General features: G+C 47.7%; 1 non-coding gene across 1 annotated transcript; it reads right to left on the reverse strand.

Annotated features, from left to right (window-relative positions):
* Window positions 1-6,535: 6,535 nt before the first annotated feature.
* LOC122235621 lies at window positions 6,536-6,678 on the reverse strand. Its single transcript, XR_006213662.1, has one exon.
* Between the last annotated feature and the right edge of the window lie 17,373 nt (window positions 6,679-24,051).

Below are 24,051 nucleotides of genomic sequence, written 5' to 3' on the forward strand. Positions count from 1 at the left end.
TAATATCCTAAAGATTGAAAACAGCTTCCCACAGTGGGCCTTATGCTCGACAACGTGCTCGATTTATCCCTCGTTTACCCCACGGCCATTCTCCTCACCCCCATTTGAATTCAGACACTCCATCATTTCTGTGGGTTCCTAAATGCATCATGGGCCCTAGTCACCTCACCCACTGAGTCTCAGGGATAAGTGCCCCTGCCTCATGCCCCTGGAGGATGGGTAAGAAACTAACTAAAAGAGGTTTGCGGACCAATTCGTTTTCAAAGAGGTGGTAAGGGATGCAAGGTGACTGCGTCCTCCTGACGACTTTAACCAGATGTTTCCTCCTCAGGGAGGCCCTTGTTGAATGCCGCAGGCACCTCCCCCGCCTCGGCTGGACACCCTATGCCCAGTTTCGACTTGAGATTAGTTATTGCGTGAGCGACCTACGAGGGCTTTCATTCTGTTTGTGCTGGACTAGCTGCGATTCTCCGTGACCGCTGAGGGGACGCGTTCTTTCGTGTCTCCCGTCCCCATGGAGCCTTCCCGCTGGCTCCATCCCAGTCCCTCCCGTGTCCCGAGACAACTATTGCCCTACCTTGGCATCAGTTGTGGTAGTATCTTCTTCAGTAACTTCACACTTTGCAAACCTTAACAACCGAATGGAGCCTCGTCCTAAGCAAAAATAGCCACGACTGGGGTTCGATGTGCCGGGTTTATGGCCGTGGGCGCTCTGGAGGCAGCCTGCCGGGATGTGCGTCGCGGCTTGCTCGCCCTGGCTAGCTGGCTAACCTGTTGAGTTGCTGAGTCTCAGTTTCCTCAGGTGTCCTCATCCGTATAACGAGGACAGCAATAGCCACCACCTCACCAGGGTGCTGCGGGAGTAATTGAGGTGACAAAAATAAAATATTTCCAGTGGCCACACCACACTGTCTCACATTTCTGATTTCAGCCAATTTTGTGTTTCTTTATTCGCAAGGGTCCGTGAGAGAAGACAGGTGCTGGTTGTTCTCCGGCAGTTGACAACGAGGACAGAAAGTTTTCTTGTGACCGTCAGGTCTCCAGGGCTACCTGTCATTTGGGGTCTTTGTTTTTTTAACTCTTTTTTTCAGTCATCTCTCCACCCAACGTGGGGCTCGAGCCCATGGCCCTGAGAGCAAGAGTCACACTCCCCCAACTGAGCCAGCCAGGCGCCCCGCTGCATGTCTGTGTGTACCTACCTGGGCTCCAGTCACCAAACCTCGTGGCCTGCCGTGCTTACAGGGCCCCGTGGCAGGTAGTGTGGGCAGCGCCTCCAGCGCAGACTCAGCCTTTGTGCCCTGGCTTCTCCCAGTCTGAGCGGAGGGATCGGCCCACATGAGAGGAAGAAGCTGAAAATGATGGAGCCCCACCCCCACTAAGTTGCTCCGTGGCCCGGGTGAATCAGCTGACACCCCCGTGCCCCCCGTGCCGCATCTGTACGATGGGGATCACGATGGTACCCCCTCTCCTGAGCTGAGAAGTGTACAAGGTAATAGAAGTCAGGCCCACAGGACGGGCTCAGACGACCGGAGCTGATGCTGGAGGTAAGGGGTCAGGGCTGAGGGGGCTCAGGCTGTGCTTGGGCCCTGGCTGTGATCGAAGGTGCCGGACACGGAGCATAACCCCTGCCCCTGGGCGCATGTGCGAGCCTGTGGAGTGAACGTGGCCGTGCTTGCTCGTGCTGGTGACCTGACGTGAGTGCTGGCTGCGCACCGGGGCCTGGCTGACGAACCTTGCAGCTGTCCGCGGGGAGGGGAGGAGAGTGGCGCGAGGCATCACTGTTTCTTACTGAAGCAAGGCGACGGAGGCTTGGAGAGGTTGGGTGACCTTCCCAAGGCTATGCAGCTTGGTGGAAGTGGGCAAGGGTCCAAACCTCTGAAGACTGTTCCTGACAGCCCCTGGTAGAAGCGGAGTTGGCTTTCGGGGAGTAGTGGGGCTTCCCTCACGTCTCAGCGTGAGCCAAAGTTTGGTAAATGCTAAGCAGGCTGGGCGCAGAACTGCAGTTAAAGGGGGGAGGAGAGGGGCGCCTGGGTGGCTCAGTCGGTTAAGCGACGGACTCTTGGTACCGGCTCAGGTCATGATGTCGTGGATGTGAGATCAAGCCCCATATGGGGCTCCGGCCCAGCGTGGCTCCTGCTCGGGATTCTCTGTCTCCGGCTCTCTGCCCCTACCCGACTCGTGCGTGCGTGCTCTCTAAATAAACAAACGTCCGTACAAACAAAGACAATAGGAGAGGGTATTACGAGCAACCCCAGGAGGGAAGAAGTAGAAAGCTGATCTCAGGAAACCCGGACACAGCCAGGGTGGCTGTGGAGCGTGACCTCGAGAGGGAGCTAGAGAAGAGCCTGCAGAGAACTCCATATCCAGCAGGGAAATCAAGTTTAAATATTACGTTGGGGTCGAATTCAAGGGAGGTGTTGGGATATGTGCATCTGGGAGCATGGAACCCTGTAAGTTTGGGGCAAGCGAGACTCATGAAAACAGTGTTTTAGGACGAGGTTCTTGGAGGGGAGTCCCAGATGGCCCTGGGTTCGGCTCACTGCAGTTACTGGGCTAGGGGATCAAGGTGGAGAGCCAGAGTCCCTGCCTGGAGGCCACATCGGTCCACAAGGTGCATGAGGCGTCCCCTGGAATTGGAATGTAAACGTCTGCGTGTGTAGTGGCATTACGGTGATGTGTGGACCTTTCATCAGCTAGAGTGGCGACCGCGCCCCTAACCCCCCCTTCCGCCTTCATAAATGTCATAGGAGAGAACAGGGGGCTGAGGAAAGCGAGCAGGCTCTGGAGTTGGGTGGGGCACACGTGTCTGGTTTCCGGGCACAGCCGTGTTCTTCTGCTTTCATGGTATAGTCTCACCTCATGACACTGGCAAGCCTTCCTGTCTCTGTGCCTCCGTTTCCCCAACTGGAAATAGGGCAACTCTTCCTATTATTACCACTGTTTACTAAACTAGTGATGGTCAACTCACAGAATTCTTAAGAAGTCGGAATGAAGTATGGAAAAACAGTTTCCTTCCCTCTCCTTCCCTCCCTCCCTCTCTCTTCCTTCCTCCCTTCACCTGTTCTTCCCTCCCTAGATTCCTCCTTCCCTTTCTACCTCTCTGCCTTCTTCCCTGCCATCCTCTTCCCTCCTACCTCCTTCTCACCCTCCTCCCACTCTGTTCCCTATCCATCCCTCACCTCCCTCCATCTTCCCTACTTTCTCCTCCCTCTTCCCACTCCCTCCTTCCCTCCCTGTCTTTTCTCCCTCCTCCTTCCTTCCTTCTCTCCCTCCTCTTCCCTCCCTATTTCCCTCTCTATTGTGTGTGTGTGCACACGTTCGTGCATGTACCTCATGGCATTTAATTGTATAAATGTGTCTATGTACTAAAAACAAGCACCAAAGATATAAGCAAGTCATGGAGAGAAAGAAAATACATGAGTTAAAATCACATATAATCTAGAACAAGGCAAATGTCACAGGTAAGTAATAAAGCAATATATGGAAGTGCAAAGAAGGCAGAATTTACTTCAGTACAAATATGGAAACAGTCGGAGGAGGTAGATTTTAAGATGACTCTTGAAGCGTGGGTAGAAGGTCTTCCTGGCCTTCCCCAAATAAATGCTTCTTCCTCAATAACAAAAGTGACACGTATTGGGCGCTCGGCTGGTTCAGTTGGTAGGTCTTGGACTCTTGATCTCAGGGGTGTTAAGTTTGGGCCCCATGTTGGGCGTAGAGTTTACTCAAAATCACTAGGTATGGAAAGAGCCAAATGTCCATCGATGTATGAATGGATAAAGAAGATGTGGTATATATATTTACAATGGAGTATTACTTAGCAATCAAAAAAGAATGAAATCTTGCCATTTGCCACTACGTGGATGGAACTAGAGGGCATTATGCTAAGCGAAATTAGTCAGCCCAGGACAAATATCATGACTTCACTCATGAGGAATTTAAGATACAAAATAGATGAACATAAGGGAAGGGAGGCAAAAATAATATAAAAACAGGGAGGGGGACAAAACGTAAGAGACTCTTAAATATGGAGAACAAACAGAGGGTTACTGGAGGGGGTGTGGGAGGGGGGATGGGCTAAATGGGTAAGGGGCACAAAGGAATCTACTCCTGAAATCATTGTTGCACTATATGCTGACTAACTTGGATGTAAATTAAAAAAATAGATACATAAATAATAAATCTTTAGGGGTGCCTGGGTGGCCCAGTTGGTTGAACGACTGACTCTTGATTTTGGCTCAGGTCTTGATCTCATGGTTGGTGAGATTGAGTACTATGTGAGGCTTGCGCTGAGAGTGGAGCTTGCTTAAGATTCTCTGTCTCCCTGTCCCTCTGCCCCTTCTCCGCTCATGCTCTCTCTCTCAAAATAAATAAATAGACATTTAAAAAATAATTAAATAAAAATAAAATATTTAAAAAAGGTAACACATTATTGTGATTTATATGGAAAGTATGAAGACACCAAAAATAAAACTTATTAAACTCGGCGCGCCTGGTGGCTCGGTCGGTTGAGCATCAGGCTTTTGCTTTTGGCTCAGGTCATGATCTCGGGGTTTGTGGGATTGAGCCCCATGTCAGGCTCGGCGCTGACAGTATATGGAACCTGGTTGGGATTCTCTCTGTGTCTCCCCATCTCTCTGCCCTTTCCCTGCTCGGTCTCTCTCTCAAAATAAAGAATGAAAAATAGAAAAGCATATTAACCTCAACTATAACCCTGCCAAATATCCAAGGGTAATAATGAAAATGTTATTTTTCAGGTTGTTTTCCTATAATTTCTTTTCCAAGTACTACTGTATTCCACATTGTATCTGATATTCTGACATTTCATCACAAGCATTTCCTACATTTTTAAAAAGTTTGTATTTGTTTATTTTGAAAGAGAGAGAGAGCACACAAGCAGGGGAGGGGCAGAGAGAGAGGAAGAGAGGGAATCCCAAGCAGGCTCCGTGCTGTCAGCGCCTGACAAGGGGCTCAGACTCACGAACTGCGAGATCATGACCTGAGTGGAAACCAAGAGGTAGACGCTTAACCGAATGAGCCACCCAGGAGCCCCAGGCATTTCCCACATCTTAAAAAATATTGGAAATCTTAGTGGCCATTCACAACCTCACTCACAGGGACCGTGATTAGCTGCTAAGGGGTGTTCTTCCTACCCATGATTATACTGTAATTAACAGACAAGCCAGATAGCCTCCTGGTAAGGCCGCCATTCCCTACAGAGTAAAGAGATAACCAGAATTTCTTCCAGACCCTGCTAAGAATGACCAGGAAGTGGTTCAGACTGAGGCCAATGTTCAGGGGCTGATAGCAGCAATAGAAGAGGCTTTCCCTCCTAAGGTGAGTTGGCCTAAGGCTGGATATTTTGACACTGGAGTTAGGGAATAATCCACACATAGAACGCAACAGACGAGCAACAGATGTATGTTTAGTGAGGCTGAGTCTGATAGGTAGGGTCCAGCATAAAGTCCAAGTACCTGGGCCTCCTGCGGTCGCTTTTTTCCCCCCTTTTCCCCACAGAGAGTAGTTTATTGCTTTTAGAACAAAATAAAATGCTCTCAGAACTTGTCTTACTGAAGAAAATACTTTTAGAACTTTTTAAAACTTTCTAACACACTATTTTGTCAACTGATGAAGTAGGTACTTCGATGTAGAAAACGTGCCAGAGATTTGTGCCCAGGCAGCATGGCACGGCCCACAATCGTGTGGGCCCAGAGCTGTCCCACTGGATGCAGCTAACTGCTTGGAAGCACACTTTGTGGGGGCGCCTGGGGGGCGAAGTCGGTTGAGCGTCCGACTTCGGCTCAGGTCATGATCTCGCCATTTGTGAGTTCCAGCCCCGCGTCGGGCTGTGTGCTGACAGCTCAGAGCCTGGAGCCTGCTTTGGAATCTGTGTCTCTCTCTTCTCCCTGCCCCTCTCTCCCTCATGCGCGCTCTCTCTCTCTCTCAAAAATAAATAAACATTAAAAAATTTTTTTAAAAAGCAGGCGTTGTGCTTGCTGCCAGTGCACTGTCAGACCTGCAGTGTTCCTTCTCCCCCAGAACCCACTCCCGGGTCTTGCTCACTGCCCTGGGCCCTGCATTCCTGCCCCAGACCCTGCCCAGGAGGCACAGGTGTGGGCAGATAGCTGGAGCTGCCAGACTGGCCCCCAAGTTAATCCAGGCAAGGAAAAATGGTGTGTTTCCTCCTCGGTTAGGTGGCCTCAGATGCCCCTTCCACAATAGGCGTCACCATTTCTGGACACCCCTCTTCCAGGTAACATCTACTCGGCGGGCCAAAGCAGTAGGACGCCTGGGACGGAGAGGTCCCCCTCATTCACTGGCCTCTCTGTGGCAGGTGACTACATGTTGTGTGGGCGCGCGTCCTCGCCTGTGCAGCAGGCTGGGGGGGGGGGGGAGGCCCAGCCACTTTTGGGGCAACGTAGCCCCGGATCAGCGCACAAGAGCCTGGTGGTGTCTAAGGAAAGCCCCAAACCCTGAGCCCCGTGCTGCCCCTGAAGGCCCTAGCCTAGTAACACCCAAATAGGGCCTCACAACTACAACAAGTCTCACGGAGGAAAACAAGGCTACCCGACACGTTGCAGCCATGACGGTCACCCTCAAGAGCTGATCTTGGCCTCCAGTCCTGGCCGAGGAGAAAAGGGACACCCCTGCGCCCCAACAGAGCCCCATGAGACAGAAGCCCTCTCCCGCTGCAGCTGTGGTTTTCTTTCGAAGTAGAGTTGACAATGTGGCGTTGTTTTCAGGTGTACAACATTGTGGTTCCGCAATTCTACACGTTTCGACATGCTCGCTGCGATAAGTGTGGCTACCGCCTGTCGCCGTGCAACGTTATCAAAACACTAATGACCATATGTCCCATGCTGTACTTTTATCCCTATGAAATCCTGAAGTATTTTATAACTGGAAGTTTGTACCTCTTAATCCCCTTCATCTATGGAACCCACGCCCCACCTACCTCCCCTCTGGCAACCACCATGTTGTTCCTAAGGGACCCAGGGTAAGCCACCCCAAAATATACCAAAATGGCATATTGATTATTTTGGATTGAAGCTGCTTTCTTTTTAAAAAATGTTTATTTCTTTTGAGAGACAGCAAGAGCACAAGCAGGGGAGGGGCAGAGAGAGAGAGGGAGAGAGAGAATCTCAAGCTGGCTCCACGCTGTCAGTGCATAGCCCGATGTGGGGCTCGATCCCACAAACTGAGATAATGATCTGACCCAAAATCAAGAGTCGGGCACTTAACCAACTGAGCCACCGAGGCACCCCTATTTTTTCTTTTTAAGATATCCCTACGCCCAAGACAGGGCTCAAACTTGTGACCCCAATCACATGCTCTACCCACTGAGCCAGCCAGGTGCCCCTAAAGCTGCTTTATTTTTATTATTTTTAAAATTTTATATAGCCAATGTTTTTTATTTAAAATTTTTTTTAATGTTTTATTTTATTTTTGAGAGACAGAGAGAGACAGAGCACGAGCGGGGGGAGGAGCAGAGAGAGAGGGAGACACAGAATCTGAAGCAGGCTCCAGGCTCTGAGCTGTCAGCACAGAGCCTGATGCAGGGCTCGAACCCATGAACACGAGATCATGACCTGAGCCGAAGTCGGATGCTCAACCGACTGAGCCACCCAGGCGCCCCTAGTCAATGTTTATTTAGATTTAAATATTCATGTTTTCCATTGTTCTTCATTTCTTTTTTTTCATGTTTTTTAAAATTTTATTTTTTAAATTTATGTCCAAGTTAGCATATAATGCAACAATGATTTCAGGAGTAGATTCCTTAGTTCCCCTTACCCATTTAGCCCATCCCCCCTCCCACAACCCCTCCCAGCAACCCTCTGTTTGTTCTCCATATTTAAGAGTCTGTTATGTTTTTCCCCCTCCCTGTTTGTATATTATTTTTGCCTCCCTTCCTTTATATTTATCTGTTTTGTATCTTAAAGCCCTCATATGAATGAAGTCATATATTTGTCTTTTTCTCACTAATTTCACTTAACATATGAATGAAGTCATATATTTGTCTTTTTCTCACTAATTTCACTTAACATAATACCCTCCAGTTCCATCTCCGTAGTTGCAAATGGCAAGATTTCATTCTTTTTGATTGCTGAGTAATACTCTATTGTGTGTGTGTGTGTGTGTGTGTGTGTGTGTGTGTGTGTATATATATATATATATATATATATATATCACATCTTCTTTATCCATTCATCCATCGATGGGCATTTGGGCTCTTTCTATACTTTGGCTATTGTCGATAGTGCTGCTATAAACATGGGGGTGCATGTGTGCCTTCAAAACAGCACACCTGTATCCTTTGGATAAATACCTAGTAGTGCAATTGCATAGGGCAGATCTAGTTTTAATTTTTTGAGGACCCCTCATACTGTTTTCCAAAGTGGCTGCGCCAGTTTTCATTCCCACCAGCAATGCAACAGCATCCCTCTTTCTCCGCATCCTCGCCAACATCTGTTGTTGCCTGAGTTGTTAATGTTAGCCATCCTGACAGGTGTGAGGTGGTATCTTATTGTGGTTTTGATTTGTATTTCCCTGATGATGAGTGATGTGGAGCATTTTTTCATGTGTCAGTTGGCGATCTGGATGTCTTCTTTGGAAAAGTGTCTATTCATGTCTTTTGCCCATTTCTTCACTGGGTTATTTTTTTGGGGGGTGTTGAGTTTGATAAGTTCTTTATAGATTTTGGATACTAACCCTTTATCTGATATGTCATTTGCAAATATCTTCTCCCATTCCATCGGTTGCCTTTTAGTTTTGCTGATTGTTTCCCTCGCTGTGCGGAAGCTTTTTATTTGATGAGGTCCCAATAGTTCATTTTTGCTTTTGTTTCCCTTGCCTCCGGAGACGTGTTGAGTAAGAATTTGCTGCAGCCAAGGTCAAAGAGGTTTTTACCTGCTTTCTCTTCAAGGATTCTGATGGCTTCTTGTCTTACATTTAGGTCTCTCATCCATTTTGAGTTTATTTGTGTGTATGGTATAAGAAAGTGGTCCAGGTTAATTTTTCTGCATATTGCTGTCTAGTTTTTCCCAGCACCACTTGCTGAAGAGACTCTCTTTATTCCACTGGATATTCTTCCCTGCTTTGTCAAAGATTAGTTGGCCATACATCTGTGGGTCCATTTCTGCGTTCTCTATCCTGTTGATCCATTGATCTGAGTGTCTGTTCTTGTGCCACTACCATACTGTCTTGATGATGACAGCTTTGTAATTCAACTTGAAGTCTGGGATTGTGATGACTCCTGATTTGGTTTTCCTTTTCAAGATTGCTTTGGCTACTTGGGGTCTTTTCCGGTTCCACACCAATTTTAGGATTATTTGTTCTAGCTCTGTGAAGAATTCTGGTGTTATTTTGATAGGGATTGCATTGAATATGTAGATCGCTTTGGGTAGTATCGACATTGCAACAATATTTGTTCTTCCTATCCAGAAGCATGGAATCTTTTTCCATTTTTTTTGTGTGTCTTCTTCAATTTCTTTCATAAGCTTTCTGTAGTTTTCAGTGTATAGATTTTTCACCTCTTTGGTTAGGTTTATTCTTAGGTATTTTACAGTTTTCGGTGCAATTGTAAATGGGATCGATTCCTTGATTTCTCTTTCTGTTGCTACATTATTCGTGTATAGAAATGCAACCGATTTCTGTACATTGATTTTATATCCTGCGACTTTGCTGAATTCATGGATCAGTTCTAGCAGTTTTTTGGTGGAATTTTTTGAGTTTTCCATATATCATGTCATCTGGGAAGAGTGAAAGTCTGACCTCCTCCTGGCCGATCTGGATGCCTTTTATTCCTTTGTGTTGTCTGATTGCTGAGGCTAAGACTTCCAATACCGTGTTGAGTAACAGTGGCGAGAGTGGACATCCCTGTCTTGTTCCTGACCTTAGGGGGAAAGCTCTCAGTTTTTCCCCATTGAGGATATTAGTGTTGGGTCATTCATATATGGCTTTTATGATCTCGAGGTAGGATCCTTCTATTCCTACTTTCTTGAGGGTTTTTTATCAAGAAAGGATGCTGTATCTTGTCAAATGCTTTCTTTGCATCTGTTGAGAGGATCGTGTGGTTCTTGTCCTTTCTTTTTGATGTGATGAATCTCATTGATTTTTTTCCAGATATTGAACCAGCCCTGCATCCCAGGTATGAATCCCACTTGGTCGTGGTGAATAATTTTTTTTAATGTATTGTTGCATCCAGTTGGATAATATCTTGTTGAGGATTTTTGCATCCATGTTCATCAGGGAAATTGGTCTATAGTTCTCCTTTTTAGTGGGGTCTGTGTCTGGTTTTGGAATCAAGGTAATGCTGGCTTCATAGAAAGAGTATGGAAATTTTCCTTCCATTTCAATTTTTGGGACAGCTTCAGGAGAATAGGTGCTAACTCTTCCTTAAATGTTTGGTAGAATTCCCCTGGAAAGCCATCTGGCCCTGGACTCTTTTTTTGGGGGGGAGATTTTTGATTACTGATTCAATTTCTTTACTGGTTATGGGTCTGTTCAAATTTTCTATTTCTTCCTGTTTCACTTTTGGTAGTTTATATGTTTCCAGGAATTTGTCTATTTCTTTCAGATTGCCCATTTTATTGGCGTATAATTGCTCATAATATTCTCTTTTTTTGTTTTTATTTCCACTGTGTTGGTTGTGATCTCTCCTCTTTTATTCTTGATTTTATTTATTTGGGTCCTTTCCTTTTCATTTTGACCAGTCTGGCTAGGGGTTTATCAATTTTGTTAATTCTTTCAAAGAACCAGCTCCTGGCTTCATTGATCTGTTCTACTGTTTTTTGTTGGTTTCGATAGCATTGATATCTGCTCTGATCTTTATTATTTCCTATCTTCTGCTGGTTTTGGGTTTTATTTGCTGTTCTTTTCCAAGTTCTTTAAGGTATAAGGTTAGGTTATGTATCTGAGAGCTTTCTTCCTTCTTTAGGAAGGCCTGGATTGCTATATACTTTCCTCTTATGACCACCTTTGTTGTATCCCAGAGGTTTGGGGCTGTGGTGTTAATATTTTCATTGGCTTCCATATACTTTTTAATTTCCTCTTTAACTTCTTGGTTAGCCCATTCATTCTTTACTAGGATGTTCTTTAGTCTCCAAGTATTTTTTACCTTTCCAAATTTTTTTCTTGTGGTTGATTTCGAATTTCATAGCGTGGTGGTCTGAAAATATGCACGGTATGATCTCGATCTTTTTGTACTTGTTGAGGGCTGATTTGTGTTCCTGCACCTGGTCTGTTCTGGAGAATGTTCCATGTGCACTGGAGAAGAATGTATATTCCACTGCTTTAGGATGAAATGTTCTGAATATATCTGTGAAATCCATCTGGTCCTGTGTGTCATTCAAAGCCATTGTGTCCTTGGTGATTTTCTGATTAGATGATCTGTCCATTGTTGTAAGTGAGGTGTTGAATTCCCCTACTATTATGGTATTCTTATCAATGAATTTCTTTCTGTTTGCGATTAATTGATTTATATATTTGGGTGCTTTCACATTTGGAGCATAAATGTTTACAATTGTTAGGTCTTCTTGGTGGGTAGACCCCTTGATTATGATATAATGCCCTTCTGCATCTCTTGATACAGTCTTTATTTTAAAGTCTAGATTGTCTGATATAAGTATGGCTACTCCGGCTTTCTTTTGTTGACAATTAGCATGATAAATGGTTCTCCATCCCCTTGTAAAGCTACTTTAAATAGAGCCATTCAGGAAGGACATGCAGACCTTCCTCTGTCCCCTTGGAAGCAGGAAATAAGTCTCCCGTGTGAAAGGTACTTTCCCTATACCAGGAGGTAACAAGACATCCTTAGAACCATAGATGGGGAATTTACAGCTTAGTAAACTGCATAAACAACACTTGTTACTTTTTTACTAATTTTCTGCCCCAGCCCAAATTCTGTTTAGAATTCCTTACAAATTGAATCTTCCAAACACAGTTTCTTGGTCCTGTCCACTACTCACAGATTTTTTTTTCTCTTTATCTAAAGTGTATAAAAACTACCTGCTTTGGTCATTTCTTTGGGTCTCAATTTCACTATTGGGCTCTGTGCACATGTCATAAAACTTTTAGTTTTTTTTTCTCCTGTGAATCTCTCTCCAGTAAATTTAAATCTTAGTCCAGCTGGAAGACCTTGAAGGATGGAAAACAGTTTTCTCTCCCTTTAGCAGTAACCTTGGGCTTAGCACTCTGTGCTGATAGCTCAGAGCCTGGAACCTGCTTCAGATTCTGTCTCTCTCTCTCTCTCTCTCTGCCCCTCCCCTGCTGGTGCAGTCTCTCTCTCTCTCTGTCTCAAAAAGAAATAAAAACATTAAATTTTTTTTAAAAAAACATTGGCCTTAGCAATATTTTTCAGGATCAGTGTCCTTAGGCAAGGTAAAACAAAAACAAAAATGGACTATGAGATTACATTAACATAAGCTTTTGCACAATTATGGAAACCATCCTACTGTTGTTTCTTTTTTTTTTTTAATTTTTTAATGTTTATTATTTTTGAGAGAGAAAGAGAGACAGAGAGCAAGCAGGGGAGGGGCAGAGAGAGGGAGACCTAGAATCAGAAGCGGGCTCCAGGCTCTGAGCTGTCAGCATAGAGCCTGGCAGGGCTCGAAATCACAGACTGCGAGATTATGACCTGAGCCGAAGTTGGCCGTTCAACCGACTGAGCCACCCAGGCGCCCCAATCCTACTGTTGTTTCTAAGTATCTGGTAAAGAGGTATAGACAGAGGCAGGCCTCAATTTTAGTTTTCTGGAATTCTTTCATAAGTCAGCTGGAAAACATTGTTAACATAGCAAGGTGTGCATTATAGTGGAGATGGGGGGGTTGCAACCTCTGAGATATGTCAATAATATGAAACAAAGTAAAATAATTCCTTTTATTAATATTTTATTTCATTTTTAAAAGTAATCTCTACACCCAACCTCGGGCTCCAACTTTTGACGCCAATATCAACAGTCATATATTCTACCAACTGAGCCAGGCAGGTGCCCCTAAAAAAACAATTTCTAACAAAGTTTCACCCACATAACAAACGTGGAAGTGTTAGGTGAGAATTATGCCTTGGAGAGACCAAATTCTAATTTTAGCATCTACCAAATGCACTAGTGAATATCCTATTGAGGAATTTCTAAAACCTGAGATTTTTGTCTTCATTTTGATGTTCCTGTTCTGAAGACATTGTATGGAATTTGTCTTTGGTAGGGGATGACTCTGGCTCAGGCTGGATTCTTACATGTGGTCATTCCAAAAACATTTTCATTGGCTCAGTCAGTGATGACTGATTTGTGGGTCAATGGATCAAGGGAGGATTGTTTGTGACCATAGAAAACGCTAAATTGTATCAAAGGATAATTTGGAGAAAAAAAATAGAATAAGGAGAAAATAGAGCAGAAAAGGAAAACTCAGGGTGGGCTTATTAGCCTTACTGCAGAGAGTGTGAGTAGGTTTGAGACGGAAAGGTCGAGCACAGGTGGACCTGGGGAGGTCAGACAGGCAGCCGGACAAAGCGGGCCCCGGAGACCGGGCACGGGGCTCCCAGGCAGGTCTGGCCAGGGCTTGGGAGCCCCGGGCCTCTCTGCTTTGTCAGGCCGGCAAAGCAAAGCTCAGGAAAAGAAACCCTTCAGTTTGGTGAATTTGGCTGAGTTGATTTCCGCCCCCCCCCCCCCCGGGTTTGCCTAGTGCTCTCTCAATGGAGTTCTGAAGGGAAAAGGAGCCACAGGAAACAAATCAGAAAAAAGACATCTTGTTCTCCTCCGTCTCCAAACTCGACGCATGAATTCTTGAAGAAAAATCTCCCCCTTTTTATTAAGATACAATTGATACGCAGCCCTGTATAAGTTTAAGGGGTTCAGCATAATAATGTGACTTACATACGTCGTGAGGTGATTACCACGATAAGTTAGTCACCATCCAGCATCTCCTATAGATGCGAACAAAGAAAAAGGAACAAAGGTTCTTTTCTTTGTAATGACAACTCTTAGGACGGACCCTCTTAACAGTTTCCATATATTCCCTACAGCACGGTTGCCTATAGGCATGTCGTATATTAATTATATCCTCAGCGTGGTAGACTCCCCTCCCTAAGGAGAGAGAAAAAAAGGGAGAAAAAACTTCAAGGTAAGCTGGCTATGCGCCTACGTGACAACATCCCTCATGACCTTGTAAACTGAGATTACTTAATCAGACGGCGTGTTTGTGTGTGTTACCATATACGGGAGACAAAGAAATAGAAAATGTATAAAAAACTATGCCACGTGACATTTGGGGCTCAGTTCTTCTGGTACGAACCCAACTGAGCGGTACCAGCACGAATGAAGTTGCTTCCTGGAAATTAAAAACCTCTGCATCACGACTCTCTGGGCGAGAACGCCACTACATTAGTTGGCAGCTTGTGTCCGGGATTTGGAGATGGTGCATTTCCACTTCCTTTGCCACCGAGGTAGAGCCTGAGAGCCGGGAGAAGCGACCTCGACTGGCGCCAATGGACCACTTGGTCCATAGGAGAGCCTATCCCGGTGTGCAGGGGTGAGGGCCCCGTGTGCACCAATGGAACCCGTGAGGCCCAGGAACCAGCTTAAGGAGCGCCACCCATCAGACTGGTAAGAACCCAGGTTCGTTTTGGCAGACCTGCCCCTAAGAGGCAGAAGGGGAGCCTGATCACCTCCAAGTTGCCCTGGTAGTTCTACAAGGGATGAGGAACGACGCTGCAACTCTAAGGCGCTGAATGTAGGGCGGTGGGTTGGAGTCATTATGTGAATGTGTGTGAATGAGATGGACAGCTTCCAACCTGACCAAGGGCTGAAGCCAGTGTTGAGTCCTGATCCACAGTTCCGTGGAGACCTCATACAGCTTAAGGCAGCATCAGGCTTCCTTGGGAGTCTGATCCGGGTCAGGGGTTGGTACTGAACCCGCCAATGCCAAGAGGCTCCTGAAATATCTCCGAGAGGAGACTGTCTGGAGACAGACAAAGCGATGCACGTCCTCTCCAAATTAGCCCCCCTTCCCCCTTTTTCTTCTCTTGTGCATGAAAGTTGTCCGTCAGGGGGAGGAAATGGGTGGAAAGGAGAGTAAACCGGCTCCCCTAGAGTGTCTGTTGAGAAAATTCGAAAAGGGATATTCAGGAGATTATGGTGTGAAATTAACTCCTGAAAAGCTCTGGACGTTCTGTGAAATTGATTGGCCATCATTTGGGGTGGGCTGGCTCTCCGAGGGCTCACTTGAGAAGGAACTAGTTTGTTGAGTGTTCAGGGTCATCGCGAGAGACCCCGGCCACCCTGACCAATTTCCTTACAGTGACTGTTGGCAAGACCTGGTCCTATTCCCGCTGCCTTGGCTGAAAGTCTGTATCACAGAGAGCTGTCAAGTTATGATGGCTCGCATCGCAGCTTCCTCCAAATACAGGCCAGCAACTAAAAGGCCCAAATCTGTTAGGAAAAGGTTAAATATCTTGGCTTCCACCTGTCTCAGGGGCAGCACCAACTCAGCCCAGAGAGGAAGCAGGCCATCTGCTAGATCCCGGCCCCAACAACCCGACGCCAGATTCGAGATTTTCTCGGGGTCGCAGGTGTCTGTGGAATCTATATACTCAACTTTTCAGTCCTGATGAAACCCCTCTATGAGGCTACAAAGCGGGGAGAGAGGGAACCCTCGATGTGGGAGTCAGTACAGCAAAAGGCCTTCGAGGAAATATAGTGAGCCCTCACTAATATGCCTGGTTTGGGGCTCCCAGACACGACTAAGCCTTTCTTTCTCTATGTCCATGAGTGCACTGGTATTGCAGTGGGAGTCCTAACTCAGATGGCATGGCATGGCCCGGTGGCATATCTCTCCGAGCAGCTTGACTCCGTGGCCCAAGGCTGGCCACCCTGCCTATGGGCACTTGCGGCCACGGCCCTCTTAGTGTCTGAGGCTGACGAGTTAACTATGGGACGAGAATGGACAGTCCGAACGACACATCCAGTACTGACATTAATGGAGTACAAGGGACAATACTGGCCACCCAACGCCGGGATGGTCAGATATCAGGAATGCTACGTGAGAACCCGCACATTCCCCTGGAAGCAGGGCCCACCCTGAACCCTGCAACCCTGCTGCCCGTCGGGCCCGGCCAGCCAGACCCTGACTGCATTGAAGTCACCGATGAGGTGTCCTCCAGCCGAGCAGACTTGAGGGGCCAGCCTCTCGAGGACCCCGGCGCCGAGTGTTTCACCCACAGTAGCAGTTTTGTGAAAGAGGGAGAACGCCGTGCAGGGAACTCCGTGGTGACGCCGAATTCCGTCACTGAGGCCAAACCCCTCCCCCAAGGGACTTTAACACTGAAGGCAGAGCTCATCACGCGAAGCTGCGCCCTCCAGCTGGCGGCAGGGACGCGTGTTAATATACACGCAAACGCTATGCCGTCACCCCCCTCCACGTGCATGCGGCTTTCTAGAAAGAGAAGGGTCTAATACACTCAGGAGGAAAAGACGTAAACTATGGTAAGGAAATCCTGGGACTCTTGGACGCTCTGTGGGCCCCTAAAAGGGTGGCAGTCATGCATTGCCGGGGACATCGAAGGATGGGGAAACACCACGGCTGCACGGGGGCACCGCAAGGCAGACCGAGAGGCAAAGCTCGCGGCCTCCAAAGGAACGGCGGAATCGGCGGCTTTAACCGCCGCGCTGTTCCCCGCCCCGCTGGCACAGTGGGACCCGAATTACTCACACCACGAAAGTACCTGGTTTAGGACTGAAAATGGAAGCTGCCTCCCGGGCGGATGGTGGAAATGCGAAGACGGCCGGGTAGCCATTCCTGAGGCCCGGGCCCCAACTCTCGTCCCGCAGTTCCATCGGGACACCAGCGTGGGCCGGCCAGCCCTCGACACTAGTGAGCCGGCATCCCCCCCACTCTCCGGCCCAGCCCCGGGGGGGATGGGAGCAATGTGAAACGTGTGCCCGGAATGGCCCACGTCAGGGACCCAAGGCCGCCCCCGGGGTGCAGAGCGTCGGGGAGCCCCACTTGAAAGCGCGATGGTGGACTTCACCGAGCTTCCCCGGGGCCGAGGCCCCAATACCCGTCGGCGTTTGCGTGCGCTTTCTCGGGCTGGGTGGCAGCCTTCCCGGCTCGCACGCAAAAGGCACAAGAAGCGGCCGGACTACTTCCAAAGGAAATCATCCCACGATTTGGGATCCCTGTCGCTGTGGGGTCACGTGACAGGCCAGCGTTCGTGGCTGAGGGGGTGCGGCTGGTGGCAGAGGGGTTAAAGATCACCTGGAGGTTACATGCTGCGTGCGGACCCCAGAGCTCCGGGAAGGGGGAATGAGTGAGCTGAACCCCGAAGCTGCAGTTAAGTAAACCGTGTCAGGAAACCCACCTGCGCTGGGACCAGGTGTGGCCGATCTCCTTGTGAAGAATCGGGCGCAGCCCCGCTAAGACTGGGTTCTCCCTTTATGAATTCCTTTATGGGCCCCCTCCCCCCATTGTCGAGGGCATAGGGGGGATTTAAATGAGATAGGCAGTCTATCCCTGAGGCAGCAGATGCGGGCCCTCGGCTCTACTGTAACCACCCTGCACCGATGGGTTAAAGAGCATTCGCCTGTGAGTCTGACCACAGGTGCTCACTCCTTTGAGCCAGGAGATGCCGTATGGGTAAAGCAGCGGAATGTTCAACCACTCAAATGCCCCTGGAGGGGCCCGTTCACTGTCATTTTGTCCACCCCTACTGCAGTAAAGGTGACTGAGGTGGGTCCCCAGATTCACCACAGCAGAGTCAAAGCCGGCATCTCGAAACTGGGAGTGCGTTCCTGATCCGTGGGTGCCGTGCAAGCTGACCGTACGGAAGAAGCAATCTGCAGCTCCAGAGGCCTGGGGACACTGCAGCCCTGCTTCAGTCACTCCGGAAGCTGACTAATCTACACACAGCAGAAGCTTGGGGAATCGCAGGTCCGGTGAAATAAACAGACTGTCCTAGTTGTCCCTATCTGCGCTCTTACTGTGATGCGCTGCCACCCCTTGTCTCTCACTGTTACTGCAATTTTTGCCCTACTTCTTGCTATCGGGTTGGCAGAGATCGCCCCAGCCAGCTGGAAATGTGGTGAGAGGTTTCTGTTAGCGTTCTCTCTCCTCTAGTGGGCAGGATGTTTTGTTGGTATTAGTTGCTTTTAATCTGGATCCCGTTTGTATCATCATGTGACCCATGTATTCGCATAACCAGGTCAGGCCAGGGAGTCACCTGGACCTTACTATACCGTACCCACTTCTCGTGCCAGGGAAAGACCTTGGGGACCTACAGACACAATAAGACCACCTATGCTATCTGCCAGTGGGGGAGTCAATATACTTGCTTTGACCTGCAGGACTCCCCAAATGAAGATTGATTAAAAGTCCAATCCTACCGGGATGGAGGGGGGGCTTGATCAGCCAGACACAAATCACTGACCCCAAACGTCCGGTGTCAATACTGTTTGATGCATGTGCAGTTATAGGGATTGGCCCAGAGGCATTTGTTATGCGAGAAAAGCGGGCACTTATCATGGAGGGCCCGAGGACTCTTGATATACCGTTTGGAGGCTTAGATTGGGAGCGAAAATACCGACTCAATGACAAGTACGTAATGTGAGGAAAAGGGCTTAGGTGCCTATACATCTAAGTTTTTATGCATCAGTTGGAACTGTGTTTCATGGGCTGCTTGGGGGAAAAAAAAGGCACAACAGCACTCCTTCAGAAGGGGACACTACATCAGGTTGTCAATCAAAAGCCTGTAACCCTGGCCACCTGGGTGGCTCAGTTGGTTAAGCGTCTGACTTCGGCTCAGGTCCCGATCTCGCGGTTCGTGAGTTCGAGCCCTGCGTCGGGCTCTGTGCTGACAGCCCGGAGCCTGCTTTGGATTCTGTTTCTCCTCGTCTCTCTCTGCCCTTCCCCCGCTCGTGTTCTGTCTCTGTCTCTGTCTCTCTCTCTCAAAAATAAACATTAAAAAAAAAAAGGCTGTAACCCTGTTAATTTCACCATCATTAACCCAGAAGGCTACAAGTGGCAATGGGGCACCCGATTTGGCATCCGAATCTATGGGCGAGACAGAGACCCAGGGACTGTGCTGTATTTCAAGAGGGTCACTACCACCCATCTGACCACGTCCCATCAAGTCTTCCACTCCTTCTATGAAGAAATAAGTAGTCCCCCTCCCATTTCAGTCCCAGCAGGGAACTGGTTTCTAGCCCTGCAGAGACTATAGCCCAGACCCTAAAGATCTCTTCATGTTATGTATGTGGGGGAACCAGCGTGGGGGATCCATGGTCAGGGGAGGCCAGGGAATTAGAGCCCCTGAGCCTTATAATGGAACAAAATACCCCAGTTCTACTACCAGGGTTTGGCTTCTCAAAACCTCAATCATTGGGAAGAACCGTCTTGCCCGATGGGGGAAAAAGTTCACCATCCCTGTTGGAAACTTATCATGCTGAAGTCAAAACGTTTTATAATTCAATCACCTGGGAAACCCAATGGTGGGGGTCTCCGGGTCACCTCGAGCCAGACCTTCATCCCTTGTTTATCTTCTCTCATCTCCGAGAGGCCTGGGACAGCATCAAATGGCAGGCCCCAGGTGGCCTATACTGCATAAGTGGGAAAACAGCCTATACGGTGCTCCCTTCAGGCTGGTCAGGGTCATGTGTGCTGGGGACTATCCGTCCATCTTTCTTCCTGCTCCCACTTGCAAGGGGAGAACATCTGGGAGTTCACATGTATGCAGATAGAGAGGCTCAAAGAAACCAGTGTGTCCTACAAACTGGCAAATGGAAAGATGATGAGTGGCCTCCTGAGCGTAGAATCCAATATTATGGCCCTGTCAGCTGGGCAGACGTTGGGTCCTGGGGCTACCGCACTCCCATTGACATGCTAAACCGCATCATCAGACTGCAAGCGGTTGTAGAATTTATAACCGATGAAACTGCCAGAACTCTTGCTAGCCAAGGAGCAAACCAAAAAAGCGCAATGCTATCTATCAAAATCGCTTGGCCTTAGATTGCCTGCTTGCTTCTGAGGGAGGAGTTTGTGGAAAATTTAACCTGAGCAACTGCTGCCTACAGATCGATGATGAAGGAAAAGTCATAGAGGAGATGACAGATGGGATGAGAAAGGTTGCTCGTGTCCTGTCCAGACCTGGGACGATTGGAACCCTGGGGAGTTATTTGGAGGATGGTTTTCAACTCTCGGGGGATTCAAAACCCTCATGTGTATTATCCTCTTGATTTTGGGAGCTTGCTTAATCCTACCTTGCCTCGCTCCCCTGGCCATATGGTCTGTCTCCAGTCTCATTGAGGCCATGGTTGAAAGAAAGACGGCCACGCGTGTAATGATGTTCTGAAAATATAAACCTCTAAACCAAGATGATGCTCTTTGATCCAAAATAAGGGAGTCTGAGCATCAAAGGGGGGGAATGTGGTGGAGCCCCTCCCAAAGGAATGTGATGAAAACCTCAAGACAAGGGAGGGTAACCTGGCTATGTGCACCTATGTGACATTCCTCACGACTCTGTCACCTAGACCGCCCCATCAGACTGTATGTCTGTATATTACCATGTATGGGAGACAAAGAAGTAGAAATCGTATAAAAGGCTATACCCAGCTGTGCGCGGGGCTCAGTTTTTTGGGTACGAATCCACTGAGCCCAGGAATAAAGTTGCTTCCTGGAAAGAAAAGCCTCGGTGTCATGACTCTCTTTATGAACCTCAGTCCTGTTACAGACCCAGTCCTGACACCTCTGCTCTGGCCACTGGAAGAACCACATTCAGCTTTCCCACCTTGAGAGTGAAAGCCAGAAACTACTCAGCACAAACCCCTCGGTTAACCCTCACATCCGGTGAGACACACATGAACAAAGAGCAGTCTCTTTTGAAGCCCAGGCTGCCTGGAAGAAACAAACAACAACAAAAATGAATAGCTTTCCCGTAAGTGCATGGCATTTTTGTCACATCCACGATGTTTTTAAACTTGTCTTTCCTTCTTTCAGACGCCACATGTATTAAGGCAGAGCGGTGGCTTGAGGCACAGGAAATAAGCAGAACATCGCTGTAGATAATAATTTACACTTAGCCTAGGTTTGCAAAGAGAGAAGTCTTCATTAGTCCCCCAAATGAATTAACACCCCCCCCCAAAATTTTCTCTTAATGTACATTTCAAATATCCCAAAGGCATAGATCAGGAATGAATTATTCTGAGATATGGAAATAACTCTGATTCATTAAAAAAAATCTTTAGAAACTGGCCACCAACAACTTCATCGACCTGAGATAGGTTGTTTTTGTAGATTTTAGGGTTTTTTAAGTTTTTTTTAAAAGTAATCTCTATACCCTACATGGGACTTGAACTTACAACCCCGAGATCAAGATTTGCATGCTGTACCAACTGAGCCAGCCAGGCGCCCCCTGTAGATGTTAGTTTTGACTGATAAGTTGTAAGTACAATAAGGAGTGCAGCAGATTCAGTAACTTTTACAGTAATCTAATAGTTCTGGATGTAGTCTTGCTTTCTACTGTTCTCCACAGTAAACAACACATGCCAGCGAACTTTCAAAATTGGAAGGTTGATGGTCAAATTAAGTAGGAAGAACTCATGAACTATTTGGGGGAAGTAACATTTTTTGATTAAAATTAGATTTATGTAACCTGGATCTTGATCAAACAAGTATCATCAGTTAAATCAGAGGATTGTGTTGCAGAACAAGAAGCCAGAGGCACCATAAGAATGTCCTGAAGGAAAGGGACGGAGCAGCAAGGAACTGAAAGCAGATTGGAAAGCTGCCGGGACTGCTCGTTCTCTCCAGAAGGACATCATATGGGCACCAGGTCTGGGGTAAGAATGTTTCGTCTGGCGCCAGATGTACTCATGACCCAGTATGGAATACACTGCAGGTGCACGACCTGTCAGGATGCCAAATACTATTTGTACGTGCTTGCTGTTATCAGACAGTTTGCAAAAATAAAAGAGGCTTGAGCCAGGGGACCGGTGCTCGGCTCCTGGAGAGTCCTAGTCCCCTGCTTTCCAATTCTCTTGTCACCGCACCTTTAGGACCTGTCTCACTACAGATTGAACTTGGAAGTAGCTGGCAATCAAAATTCTAAACAACTATTTTAACCACAAGTACTTAGAAACAAAGGGTCAGGAGGAAAGGGAGGGACCAGAAACAATTCTTTATCTCAATACAAGAGTACAAGAGTGTGGCTGGCTCAGTCAATAGAGCATGTAACTCTTGATCTCCGGGTCGTGAGTTCGAGCTCCATGTTGGGTGTAGAGAGTACTTAAAAAAAAAAATCAATACAGGACTGCCTGGGTGGCCCAGTTGGTTGAGCGTCCGACTCTTGATTTTGGCTCAAGTCATGATCCCGGGGTCGTGGGATCAAGCCCCACATCAAGCTCGGCATTGAGTGTGGACCCTGCTTATGCCCCTCTTCTCTGCTCATGCTCTCTTTCTCTCTCTAAAATAAAGGAAAAAAATCGATGTAAGAGAGTGGTACCTCGGGGGCACCTGGCTGGCTCCACTGGTAGAGCATATGACTCGATCTCAGGGTTGTGAGTTCAAGCCCCACCTTGCTTGTGGACCCTACATTAAAAAAAAAAAAAGTTTGGTCCCTCAAACAGATATGAAACATGACTTTTTTAAAAATACTTTTTAAAATGTTTTTTATTTATTTTTGAGAGAGAGAGAGCACGAGCAGGGGAGAGGCACACAGAGAGGGGGTCAGAGGATCTGAAGTGGGCTCCTTGTTGACTGCAGTAAGCCCTATGCGGGGCTTGAACTCACAAACCGTGAGATCATGACCTGAGCCGAAGTCGGACGCTCAACCGACTGAGCCACCCAGGCGCCCTTGAAAAGTGACCTTTTAAATAAAGATAATGATTACTATAAATGTGTACAAAAGAGAGGAGTGGAGTTTGTTCTCAGTGGTCTTCAGAAGAACAGAAGTACGTTTGCCAGAATTGAGGTGATGGGGCGTCGTGCTTATCATTGGGCGTCCTCGGAGCACAAGCGTGGATGCGCTGACCTGCCTTGCAGTCGTTTGGTGCTGATACGATACCTCTGGGGAACGTTGGCATCCCGGAGGTGGAATAAGAGAGCTAAAATAGAATCCTCCACTGCATTTCCTGCTAGGTAAGCTAAACTTGGCCTCCTTTGACCTGCTGTAGCCCACATGTGGCCTGGGCTTCTCAACGCCTGGAGCGGACGCCTCGGGAGTCAGTTGCTATGGTAACATAGCCCTCATCCTAGGAATGCTGCGTGCCATTACCTTCATCGGGGTTCAGTGAGACTTCTGCTCACCCCCATTAAGCCCAGGCGGTAAGGTGTCCCAGCGAGAGCCGGTCCTTGCCTCGGCCACTTCCTCTCAGCAGACTGGCACTTATTCTCCTTTGTGGAATATTCTGTCACCCAAGCCCGCTTTCATTTGGCAAGTGAGACAAATGTTCACAGGCCCTGTAGTAAAAGGTCAACACCGAGAACCAGTCTCATCATTTCATGCTGCTCTTCAAAAAAAAAAAAAAAAAAAAAAAAAAAAAAAAAAGGACCTCCTTGTCTTCTGGGGAACACCCAGGTCAAGGAAGTCACAGTAGTCTCTCTGTTCTGTAAGGGACTTTTGCAGGCATCCGGTCCATTCCCTTCATATCACAGACGAGGGAACACAAGCCCAGAGCCGGGGGGTGGTCTACAAGACAGAGTTCATCCCGCAGAAGTCCAGCCTCTAGGGAGCCATGCCCTCCCCTGGACCCAGAGCCTTCCAGGCATGGGCATTGCTCACCCAGGTTGAGCGCATCAGGACTTCGCACTACCTTCCTACACAGAACTCTTCATCAAAGGGCTGCTCATTCTAGGTTTCTCCCTCAGTCTCAGCACTGAGCCACCCCTCGCTTAAGGCGGGGAGTCCTGCTGTTCACTCTTGCTCACCCTTTGCATATAGATATGGATTGATAGTTGTTTGCTTGTATTTGGAATCCGTGACTCCACGAGCCATTGGCTGTGCTCTGGGACCTGGATTGCTGGCCTAGGTTTAGAGCTTCCTCATCTTTCCGTCCCTCCCAGATATTGAGGA

Source organism: Panthera tigris, chromosome X, assembly GCF_018350195.1.
Source record: "Panthera tigris isolate Pti1 chromosome X, P.tigris_Pti1_mat1.1, whole genome shotgun sequence".
Lineage (NCBI taxonomy): Eukaryota > Metazoa > Chordata > Mammalia > Carnivora > Felidae > Panthera > Panthera tigris.